Below are 12,539 nucleotides of genomic sequence, written 5' to 3'. Positions count from 1 at the left end.
CAGAATTAGGGAGACCTTGGCTCCAGGCCTGTCTCTAACACAAACTAGTTATGTGACATGTATAAGCTATTTAACCTCTCAGTGTTATGAGGTGAATGATGAGGTTAGAAGCCAGATTGTAGAGAATTAAGAGTGAGAGAAAAGGGAATAGTAGCAGCTATTGTGGAAGGCTTTCTTAAGGAGTTTAGTCACAAAAGGTAGAAGAGATATGGAACAATAACTATGGGAATGGATGGATCAAATGAGGTTTTTTTGGAGGATGAAGAAGACATGGGCACTTTGGCAGGCAAGCAGGGAAGAGTAGGCAAGGAGATATTGGAGATAAGTGAAGGGGTTTGCCTTGGCAAGCAGAAGGGCCACTTCTTTGTGTGAGAAAAGGCATCGAAGGCATCTTGAGAACTAGCAAAAGGACTTCTAGGAACCGTGAATTAAAGTTTTACAGCTGGTACCAGTGACTAAATTTGAACTAACTTCCCCTTGGACTTGTTACATACTTGTGGGAGGGTATATCACAGACTTTTGTTTTATAACAACTTTTACTATTGATGTTTAGTTGTTCCAGTCGTGCCTGTCTCTTCGTGACCCCATCTGGCAAAAATACTAGAGTAATTTGCCATTTCATTCTCTAGCTTATTTTATAGATGAGGAATTGAGGCAAACAGGGTTAAGTGACTTGCTCAGGGTCACAGAGCTAGTAAGTGTCTGAGGCCAGATTTTAACTTGGATCCTCCTGAATCTAGGCCTGGCACTCTATTCGCTTCACCACCTAGCTGCCCAGCTTTTACTATGCCAACTTAGTAAATACCCCTTTCTAAAAATCTACTTAAATCTGGCTAATTGTTACAAACTGAAAATCATGGCAGGAAGCATACTGGTGAGGACTTATGAATTATAGCATTAGAAAGATATCTCTAGCTTTTCGTGACTACCCTTGGAAACCAGCCTGATCAGACTGAGTCTCCAAAAATGTGCTACATGTGCCCTACATAAAGACAGAGAAATATTAATTGTTTATGATTAGCCTATGACAATATAATATGACAATACTGCCTAAATTAATTTACTTATTCTGTGCCATAGTGTAGCAGCAAGCACCCCAAGCGTCCTCAGGGTTTGCAGCTACCACAGGTTCTTGGATCTGCTTTGTTAAAGGAAAGCAACTCAAAATGGGTTAACAAGCTTACTTTAATCAGTCAGACATATATCGTTTACCTTGTTCAGGAGAAAAGGTCAGCACCCTGAACCTCAAAGTATACAGGCATAATTATCAAGACAGAAACATCAAGTAGACAGATTTCCAAACTATCCAACCATTACATCCATACCCAGTCAACATCTGGGTTTCCACATTCTGGGTTTTTCAAAGCCGGGGGACTCTCAACAACGGCTTCCCAGAATTCAGATCAAATCACAGAACACTTCTCAAAGTGAGTCCCAAAACAAAGCTGCACATCAGGGCTTATATAGCCTTCTCCTGGCTCAGAGAATGTAACAACCTTATTGACTCACTGGCCAATCAAGAAGTATCTACTGAAAAACAAGCCTCCCTCCCCAGTCTTCAGGTGCATTTTAGCCTAGGGGCAGGGAAGATCTTCCAAATTTGCATTTCCATTACACGTAGTAATCAAACTTCTGGAGCCAGAAAAAAATAACAAAATTCATCTAAAGGGAAAAAAAGAATCTTAAGAGAAATAACCAAAAAATATGGAAAAGAGGATGTACTGTCAATTACAGATCTCAAAATACACTGCAAAGCAGTAATCATGAAAACTATTTGGTATTGGTTAAAAAATAGAAAAGTCAATCAGTGAAACAGATTAGACACATAACATTCAAGGAAGCAAATGAATATTAGTAGCATAGTGTTGGATAAACCCAAAGACCCCAAAGACTAAGAAGGGAAGAGAATAAGCATTTATATAGTACCCACTACAGTCCAGGCACTTTGCTAAGTGCTGTGTATGTGTAAACAAAAACTGGAAAATAGTTCTAACCTAATAGCAGAAATTAGGTTTAGAATAACACCTCACACCATATGCTACAATAAGCTCTAAACAGATGTATGACTTGGATATAAAAGATCATATCACAAACACATTAGAGAAGCAAAGAAGGAGAACTTTCATAACGATGTACTGGATACGAGTTTATAACCAAACAAAGAAAGGAGAGAGAAAATCGCAGGAAATAAAAGATATAATTTTGATTACATAAAATTGGAGAGGTTCTTTGTAAACAAAATCAATACAGCTGGAGTTAGAAGGGAAACAGTTAACTGGGAAAATATCTTTGCAGCATGTGTCTCTGATAAAGGCCTTATATCTAAGCTACATAAAGAAATGATTCCAATATATAAAATAATCCCAAGAGATCTAAGAAAGAGAAAAGGGGCCCTTATGTACAAAAATATTTATAGCAGTTCTTTTTTGTGGTAGCAAAGAGCTGGAAATTGAAGACTGCCCATCAATGGAAGAATGGCTAAACAAGTTACAGAATTTAAATGTGATGAAATATTATTGTGCTGTAAGAAATGAGGAAAGAGATGGTTTCTGAAAAATTTGTATGAAGTGATGTAAAGTGAAGTGAGCAGAATAAGGAGAACAGTTTATACAACAAACGATATCTTAAAGACAAACAATTATGAAAGACGTAGGAACTGTCATCAGTGTAATGATCATAACAATTTCAAAAGACACAATTCCAGAAGAAACATGTTCTTCACCCATAAATACAAAGGTGATGGATCCAGGATGCAGACTGAGGCATATTTATTTTTTTTGGACATGACTAAGGTGAGAGTTTGTTTTGCTTGAGTACATATATTATAATAGGTTTTGTTTTTCTTGCTTCCTCAATGGAGGAGATGGGCAGGTGGCAGGGAGAAAATTCAGAACTGACAATAAAATTGGATGTTAAATTATATATGTGCAATATTTTGTATAATATATAATTTAAATATATTTATTTAATATATTTAAATGTGTGTGAACAAGCTGTTTGTCAGTAGCTAAGTGGTCAAAGGATAATGAATAGGCTGTTTTCAAAGGAAGAAATCTGAGTTAACAACCATATGAAAAAGGTCCACTAATAATTATAGAAATGCAAATTAAAGAAAAAACTTAGGTTCTACTTCACACCCATCATATTAGGAAACATGACAAAAATAGAAAACAACAATGCTGATGACCTGCAAAAGGAAAAGTACGCTAAATACATTGTTGATGGCACTATAAGTTGGTATAGCTGTTATGGAATGCAGTCTGGAACTATGCCCAAATAGTTACCAAACTATGTATATACCCTTTTCCCCAGAAATACCACTACTAAGCATATACCCTCAAGGAAATCAAAGAATCGTGATTCTTAACAATATTTTCTAGATTCTTTGTATCATTTGAACTATATGAATCACCAGAAGTATCAGAAATCATAAAATTTCAGAGGTGGATAAGACCTCAGCAGCCATCTGGTTCAACCCAAAACTTAAAGTGAATTGCACTACAACAAATCCAAGAAGTGATCATCTAGTCTTTGCTTAAAGACCTCCGAGGAAAGGAAGGGAATCCCCCCCTATTTCTCAAGGTTTCCCACTCTTCCACCAAGATGAAATTTGCTGCTTTTTAACTCCTATCTCTTCTGGTTTTTTGCAAGACTGATCCCATTTTCACATGACAGTCTTTAAAATGCTTAGACATTTATCATATCCCCTCAAGTATCATCTTCTTTAAAAAATAAAAATGCGGGGCGGCTAGGTGGCACAGTGAGTAGAGCACTGGCCCTGGAGTCAGGAGGACCTGGCCTCAGACACTTGACACACACTCACAAAAACTAGCCGTGTGACCTTGGGCAAGTCACTTAACCTCAAATGCCCTACCCTCCCTCTCCAAAAAAAAAGCAAAAAAAAAAAACTTGCTAAAAAAAAAAAAGCCCCCTTTTTAAATTCTTGTCACTTCCCAATGACTCCTTCCACAATCTCCACCTGTGAATCATTCTTTACCTCCTGCCTTTTCCCCACCCCTCTGACCTTTTTTCTTCAGGATAAACATCCTGATTTCAGCAACTAATCCCCAAAATAGCATAGACTCATAGCCCTGTCCTGGTTTCCCTGCTCTGGATGCTGAATAGTTCAGTCAAGTTCCTCTTTAAATAATGGCTTCCAGAACTGAATACAATATTCAAGAAGTAGTCTGCCAAGTACAGTGGCCTTACTCCTTACTCCTAAAAGCTACACCTCTCTTTATGCAGCCCAAGATTGTATGAGTCTTTTTGGCTGCAAGATTACATTGTTAATTTATATAAAGTTTGAAGTTACCTAAAACTTCCTTATCTCTGCCCAGAAAAATTGTTAGTGATACTTCCCCTATCTTGAACTGTGGAGTCAGTATTTTGAACCCAAGTGTAAGACTTTCTACTTATACCTATGAAAGGAGGAAGGAAAGAAATAAGCATTTAAGTATCTATGTGCCAGGAACTGTGCTTAGTACTTAATAGATAAATCATTTGGTCCTTACAGCAACCCTGGGAGGTAATGCTATTATTATCCCCATTTTACAGTTGAGGAAACTGAGGCAGACAGTGGTTATGTGATTTGTCCAGTGTCACACAGCTAATAAGTGTCTGAGGTCAAATGTGAACTTGTGTCTTCCTTGACTCCAGGCCCACTGCTCTATCTACTGAACCACCTAACTGCCCCTGAAATTTCGTCTTATACAGTTTAGCCCAGTGTTCTAGCCTAATGAGATCTTTTTAGAATTTGATTATCATCCAGTGTGTTAGCAATGAATTAATTAATTAATTAAAGAAAAAGTATTTATTAAGTGCTCAGTATGTGCAAAGCATTACACTAAGAAAAGGACATACAAGAAGAAAAGCAAGTCAGTCCCTATTATCAAGGAGCTCACATTCTAATGGAAAGACAACATGTATAGGAGATTTCAGCTGTGTGACTAATGGAAAGGTTCAATGGTCTTTAGGGTATAATGATATGGCAGGGTGTACAGCTTCATTATTGTAATTTCTGTTAAAAATCACATACATTTCTGATGTTGAATCATTTAATGGTGCCCGGGGTTTGCTGGTGAGAACTTTATTTTCTGAGTCTTCAGCTGCTAACAATGAAGAAGGAGTTGTAGCACTTCTCATGCAGCTTTGGTTTGCATATAAATGGGAGTTCCTTACTTAGAAGTGGGATTAGTAGCCTTGGAAAGGGGGTGTATTTTGCTATTCTTGAGCACTTGGACATGGGGTCCTAGGCTGCCTCCTCTGGAATCTAAGGGGAAGTGATGGTAGTGGCAGGGGTTTGTGTCATCTGGGCATTTGATAAGCATGATATCTATACCTTTATCCAAGTCACTGATAAAACTGTTAAATATCAGAGGGACCTACACAGATCCCTGGGGCACTCTACTGAAGACCTCTTTCCAAGCTGACATCTTTTTTTTTTTTTTAAGCAATTGGGGTTAAGTAACTTGCTCAAGTTTACATGGCCAGTTATTTCTGGGTGTGGTGCTGAGTGTCTGAGCCCGGGATTTGATCTCCAGGTCATCCTGACACTGGAGCTGGTGCTTTTACTCACTGTGCTACCTGGCTGCCCCCAAGCTTACATCCTTAATAATGATTTTGAATCTGGTCAGTCAACCAGTTCTGATTGATCAGTCATGACAAGTCCTTGAAAGGTTCTCTGTCAAGTCCAGAGAAGACAGAAGACCTCTCTGTTGTTATAGTTAGATCCATAATTAACTGCCTCTGTACCTCTCAAATAGTGAGTCAGTCAGCAGCTACCTGTAACAGGGGAATAAGACACAAACACAGATAATTAATGCACAATATTATATGTTAAGTGTGTTAGTTGAAAGGACTGTGTCAGGTCAGAGAAAGAAGGTGGCTATCATTAGGCAGGAGGTAGAAAGGAAAACTTGGGGAGGTTTCATGGAAGATGTGGCATTTGAGTTGGGTTTTAATAGATGGGTAGGGCAGCTACATGACACAGTGGATAGAGTGGCAGGCCTAGAGTAAGGAGAACTCATCTTCTTAACTTCAAACCTGGTCTTGACTTCAAACACTTCCTAGCTGAGTGACCCTGGGCAAGTCTTAATTTGTTTGCTTTAACTAAACAACTTAACCATTTGCCTCAGTTCCTCATCTGTAAAATTATCTGGAGAAGGAAATGGCAAGCCACTCCAGTGTCTTTGCTGAAAAAATCCTTAATGGGGTCATGAAGAGTCAGACATGACTGAAAACAACTGAATAACAACAGCTAAACATGGGTAGGAATTCAGCAGCAAAGAGGGAAGAGCAAAGCAGACATTCCAGACTTAGGGAACAACATGAGCAAAGGCACAAAATCAGGAGGGCATAGGCCATCATGTAGGGGTAACAGGACAGTTAATCCTATTTTGCTGGAGTACAGGGTCCAAAGAGGGAAGTAATATACAGTGAGAAAAGGTCATTGCAGACTCTGGAAGATCCAGAACACTAAGAGAAAAAGTTTGAACTTTATTCTGTGAGCAATAGGGAGTCAATGAAATTTTTTTTTTTTACCAGAGGGCCAACATGGTCAGATTTATGCATAAAATATTCTGGTGGCATTAAAAGGATGACTTATAGTAAAGTGCTTTGTAAACATCAAAGAACTATATAAGTGTGAGGCATTATCATTATAGTTTACAAAGAATAGGGGTGGGAAGCTATAGAGTTATCCAGAAGGGTGGTAATGAGTAGTATTGGGGGTGGTGGCAGTGGCAATAGAGAGAAAGAGATTTAATGGGAGAGATAAAGGAGAAGGAAGAATAAAAGATCAACGTTTCACATATTGAGTGTTAAGAGAGAAATAATGAAATTGTAAGGAGAGGGCAGATTTGTGAAGAAAATGATAAGCTTGGCTTGGAGCTTGGCTCTGAGTTAGTTGGTGGGATTTTTATGTGGAAATATCTTGTAGGCAATTGCAAGTGATGTGTTGGAGATTAAAACAGAGATGATATCTTGGACAATTAAGGAGGGAACTGGAAATCCTGATGAGGATGGAGGTTATGATCTGATAAAGAGATTGAGGAGTTTTTGATTATTGAAGTGGAGCTCAAAAATGTGACAGTGCCAAAGTCTGGCTGAGGTTGAATGAAGGAGTAGGTCATGGGAGATTAAGGAGACTAAACTAGTATTTAAAAGGGCATCAGCTTTTATGCTGAAGTTGCCTACTATAAAGGCAAGAGTTAGGGTGAAAAGGAAGACACTGAGTCAGATGCTGAACTCCTTGAGAAAAGAGAAAACCTGGAGATTGCTAGATAACTTCTACTAGGATTTGGATTGAATGATAAATTTGAATGGAGTGAACCTCAAAGGAAGAGAGGTTGTTAAATAAAGGTGACAAAGGGAGAATCTGGAAGTGGCAAGAAAGAGCAAGGAATATTTCCATTTCCTTTCTGGGAATAGTTTGGGAAGACTAGAGCATGTTTGTAGACAAATGAGAAGAAAACGGAGAAATAAGAAGTTGTATATGAAAGGAAGGGTATGTTTGCAGCAACGTGGTCCTGGAAGAGCCAGATAAGAATTTAATAAAAGGTGGTGATCAAGTCAATGAGGAAGGGATTAGGAAAAGAGAATATTGATGTATAAATGCTCAAAGGATCTCACTGGAGTTCCCTCCAGCAAAGTACCTATGCCCATTCATCATGTGTTCTCTTGTCCACAGATTCCCATAAGTTTACCACAAGGGTTAGAAACTTTCATGTCTTTCTTCAGATGGCGCAAGGGTACCAAATGTTCACTCTGCTTATCTGCCTGTCATCCATTGACTTTGCCATGTAACCGGCCCATTTTCTCTGCCTTCATACAATTCATTGATGATCTTGTTTACTCCTGTTCTTCGGAGTTCCTTGCTGGCTATGAGTAGTAGCTTGCTCAAACTCACCATACACCTTTCCATTATCGTCTTTGTGATACTAATTTTTAATTCTTTGGGGAAACTGTATTCCATATCTTGCTGCCAGATAAGAATACTGGTATTAGGACTGAAAAGATGGACCTTCTGGGTAAGAAGATGAGGACTCCAGGTTAAGAGAGTGACAAGAAAAATGATAGAAAAGCCCAGTTCTCCTAAATACATCCCATCAAATATCTGGAAAAAAGAGTAATGACAAAGAAAAATGGAAGAGAAACAAGAAAATTCCATCTAGTCCAGAACTGTACAAAAAGATGACCAGAAACCAGCAGAGGCTGGGAGAAGGGTTGTGACTGGGAAGTCCATGAAAGCCCCTGTAAATGGGCCTGCAGTCAGGGGAGCTCTGAATGAGGATGCTCTGGAGGAGTCGCCAGTCCGCACAGCCTCCTGTAATTAGGAACTAAAGCCAGATCATGGTCTTGGCCTGTCAGAAAAGAAGTGGGGGGACAGAGTGAAGCCATACACGTCATTGCACAGGAAGAAAGGGCCTACCTCTACATTCCTTTGAGCACTGGAAGCCACAACAAAAGACAGTGCCAATTCAGCACCCGGGTGCTCATACCAGGAGGCCTAAGACCAATACATCTTCAACAAACATTCAGCTGGGGCCTGGCAGGGCTACAGTATGGGACAAAACTAACTTCTTTTTTTTTTTTTTTGCTCCAGCCATAATAGCTTTATTCATGTAATTGTATCCTTTATATAACTTACAATGGGCAACAGCAGGATTTTCTGTTTTTCCATGGAATGACTTGAGACAGTTTGGAATAATACTGTATAGCATTTATACTGGAGTAATATAAATAAGCTTTGGTGTACACATTTTCAGAATATATTGTAGGTTAACACTGCATTACAAATACTTCACAGAACACCAGTTTTTAATGGGAATAGGATTTTTTGGCTAAGTGAGTTACTTCTAAGCGAACAAACAAATTCCTTCCCAGGAGCTGCAGCTCAGGTCGAAGGTCACTTCTGAAGAGGTGGCATCCATTTGGGCCTGCCGCTTGTCTTTCATCTGCAGGTATCTGCCTTTGCCCTCTTCAAAACGCCTTTTCTCCTCTTCAGTCTCTACCAGCAGCTGAGGTACAGGGAGTGTCTTCCCCTCTTTTCTCAGGGACACATAGGTGACGAAGGCACTGGCAGCACGGTATCTCTCTTGGGAATGCAATGCTACAGGATCGGCATCCACCAAGACTTTGATCTCCATAGACTTATTGCTCATGAAGGTCATGCGTCCAGAGATGGTGATGACACAACCTTTCTGGATCTTGTTGTGAAAGTTAATCGCATCCACCGAAGCTGTGACAATGTTGGTCTTGCAATGGTGGGCAGCCACAATCCCAGCTACTTCATCCATCAGCTTCATCCATCAGGTGACACCTCCATGCATAAAGCCATGCAGAGTGCAATCCGATGGTCCCACTAGATGTATCAAGGTGGACTGGCTGTAGCTGACAGTATACGGCTCTGGATTAAGAGAGGGATGCAGCATCTCCTTGTTCTTCCACTTGGTTTCCATACGTTCCAGTTTTTGCGCTTCATATCTCTTCCTGCCTTCTTCTTCTTGCTCCTTTTGGGTGTACACCAAAGGAGGGAACCTCAAGCACTTTATCCATGTTCTTCAGTGAGAGGGGCACATACCAGAGTGCTGCCTTGTTGGTCACTCTTCTAGCACCTGTGAGGATGTTTTCTGACATCATGGTGACCTGAACTTCCACTGAGTGCTTTGAGGTGTAAGTAGTCTCAGCACTGATGTGAGCCACTTCTCCAATGGACATGGAGGACAGGAAATCCATGCATTCCACCCTGGCCAAGGCAGCCATGCAGGTCTCTCCTTTCTGGCTGTTACAGTGTCGGATACTGATGATAGCCCCAGCCTCTTCAATCATTTTCAGAATCATCCCTCCATAGACATTGCCTGCAATGTTGGCATCATCTGGGCGCATTATCCTGTTGATCTGGATGGTGGACGGGGATGCAGTTTCTTCGCCCAACATGGTGTTGCCACTCCCGATGCACTGCAGGGTCTCGCCAGTTTCCGAGTGGCCCAGGGAGGAAATCACAAAACTAACTTCTGATTAGGGATTGTGCAAGGGGAAAGAGACAGAAACTAGCCCCAGACCATATACCATAAGGAGATTGATACAGATAGATGTTTGGGGATTGAGGTAGAGGGAGGGACCTAGTAATAGTCACCCAATCTAGAGCAGCATTGACAACAATATGAATACTACAGAGATAGCAGGACCAAAAGGCCCTACTTAACCCAGTTAGAGTTATGATGAGAGAAGGCAGGCCCCTGGCACAAAGTTCTAATTCAAGAATTGAGACAAATGCAGACAACAAAAATATTAAACACATTCTTTACTGACCACAATACAATCATAGTTGTAATCAGTAAAGGGCATTTGGAAAAAAAGATTTGGGGGGGGAGGAGCAGAAACAAGATGGCAGAGTAGAAGCAGGAAAACTCCATGAGCTCCCCCCCATAATCACCTCAAATACTTATAAAATATGACTCTAAACAAACTTCAAAGCTACAAAATCCACAAAGTGATAGAGAGAAACAAATCTCTTGCTGAAGGCAGACCTGCAGGCCATCAGGAAGGGTCCATTGCAGTGCTCTGGGAGCTGAGCCCATGGGTTTTAGCCCCAGGGCAGCCTCAACCAGCAACAGTTGGAGTGGACTCAGGGAGAGTGGATCACCAGCAGCTGTGGTGGATTCTAGAATTATCAACCCATAAATACCAAAGTCAAAGTAAAAGGTCAGTGTGGACTTTGGGGGTACAGGGACACCAAGAGTGTGGTTCGGCTTTTGACCCCTGGGGTGAGAAGGGGAGAAGCAGCAGAGGTGCTGCGGCCCTGCAGCTGCTGCCCCATGGCTTCTTCAGAGCTCCTGGCCTGCAGATTGTAGGGGGCCAAGCAACCATTCTGAGGGGTAATCACTCTTGCTTTAATCTGCTTGAATCTGGATCCCTGTCTTAGGTGGAGGTCCTGGGGGTGTGTGACCAGGTGCCAGAACTGGTGGAGGCTTCAGAGAGGGCACCCAACTAATTGGGCAGCTGGGAAAACCCCAGTGATTTGGGACAAAGCTCTCCTCTCTGGAAGCAGAGACCAACTGTGGCAAAAAGTTCAAAAGTCAAGTAATTGAGTGGCAACATGAGCAGGCAAAGGAAGCAAATCAAGCACAGCAGTTAAACTTTAGATTCCTTTTTTGGGGACAAAAAGGATCAAAGCATGGAACAGGAGGAAGACAGTGAAGTCAGAACTCCTGCACCAAAAGCTTCTAAGAAAAATATGAATTGGTTATAGGCCATAGAAGAGCTCAAGAAGGATTTTGAAAACCAAGTAAGAGAAGCAGAGGAAAAATTGGGAAGAGAAATGAGAATGATTCAAGAAAATCATGAAAAGAGAGTCAACAACCTGACTGAAGAAAATAACACATTAAAAAATAGACTAACTCAAATGGCAAAAGAGGTCCAAAAAGCCAATGAGGAGAAGAGTTCCTTAAAAAGCTGAATTTGCCAGATGGAAAAAGAATTTCAAAAGCTCACTGAAGAGAATAATCCCTTCAAAATTAGATTGGAGCAAATGGAAACTAATGACTTTATGAGAAATCAAGATATTATCCAAACAGATCCAAACAAATGAAAAAATAGAAGGCAATGTGAAATATCTCATTGGAAAAACCACTCACCTGGAAAATAGATCCAGGAGAGATAATTTAACAATTATTGGACTACCTGAAAGCCATGATCAAAAAAGAACCTAGAAATCATCCTTCAAGAATTTCTCAAGGAAAACTGCCCTGATATTTTAGAACTGGAAGGCAAAATAGAAATTGAAAGAATCCACAGATCACCTCTTGAAAAAGATCCCAAAAAGAAAACTCCTAGGAATATTATAGCCAGGTTCCGGAGTTCCCAGATCAAGGAGAAAATATTACAAGCAGCCAAGAAGAAACAATTTGAATATTGTGGAAACACACTCAGGATAACACAAGATGTGGCAGCTTCTACATTAAGGGATCAAGGGGCTTGGAATATGATATTTTGGAGGTCAAAGGAGCTAGAATTAAAACCAAGAATCACCTACCCAGCAAAACTGAGTATCATGTTTCTTTTTTTTTTAATTTTTAAAGCAATCAGGGCTAAGTAACTTGCTCAAGGTTACACAGCCAGTTATTTCTGGGTGTGGTGCTAAGTATCTGAGCCCAGATTTGATCCCCAGGTCATCCTGACACTGGAGCCAGTGCTCTTACTCGCTGAGCCACCTGGCCACCTCGAGTATCATGTTTCAGGGGAAAATATGATTATTCAATGAAATAGAGGATTTGCAAGCATTCTTGATGAAAAAAAACAGAGTTGAATAGAAAATTTGACATTCAGACACAAGAAGCAAGAGAAGCATGAGAAGGTAAACAGGGAAAAGAAATCATAAGGAGCTTACCAAAGTTGAACTATTTACATTCCTACATGGAAAAATGATAATTGTAACTTATGAAATTTTTCTCAGTATGAGGATAGTTGAAGGGAATATAAATGTATATATATGTATACATACATGTATATATCTATATAGGAGGGTATATGTGCACATG

The 12,539-nt window shown here is 40.3% G+C and overlaps 1 pseudogene; it reads right to left on the bottom strand.

Moving 5' to 3' along the window:
* Window positions 1–8,676: 8,676 nt before the first annotated feature.
* LOC138145791 (cytosolic acyl coenzyme A thioester hydrolase pseudogene) lies at window positions 8,677–9,974 on the bottom strand (annotated as a pseudogene).
* Between the last annotated feature and the right edge of the window lie 2,565 nt (window positions 9,975–12,539).

Source organism: Petaurus breviceps, unplaced genomic scaffold (genome assembly GCF_028583685.1).
Source record: "Petaurus breviceps papuanus isolate PSGF00001 unplaced genomic scaffold, PetGlider_PUasm1.0 90750, whole genome shotgun sequence".
Lineage (NCBI taxonomy): Eukaryota > Metazoa > Chordata > Mammalia > Diprotodontia > Petauridae > Petaurus > Petaurus breviceps.
Note: the sequence above shows the minus strand (reverse complement) of the source record. Positions and strands in the feature narration are given on the sequence as shown.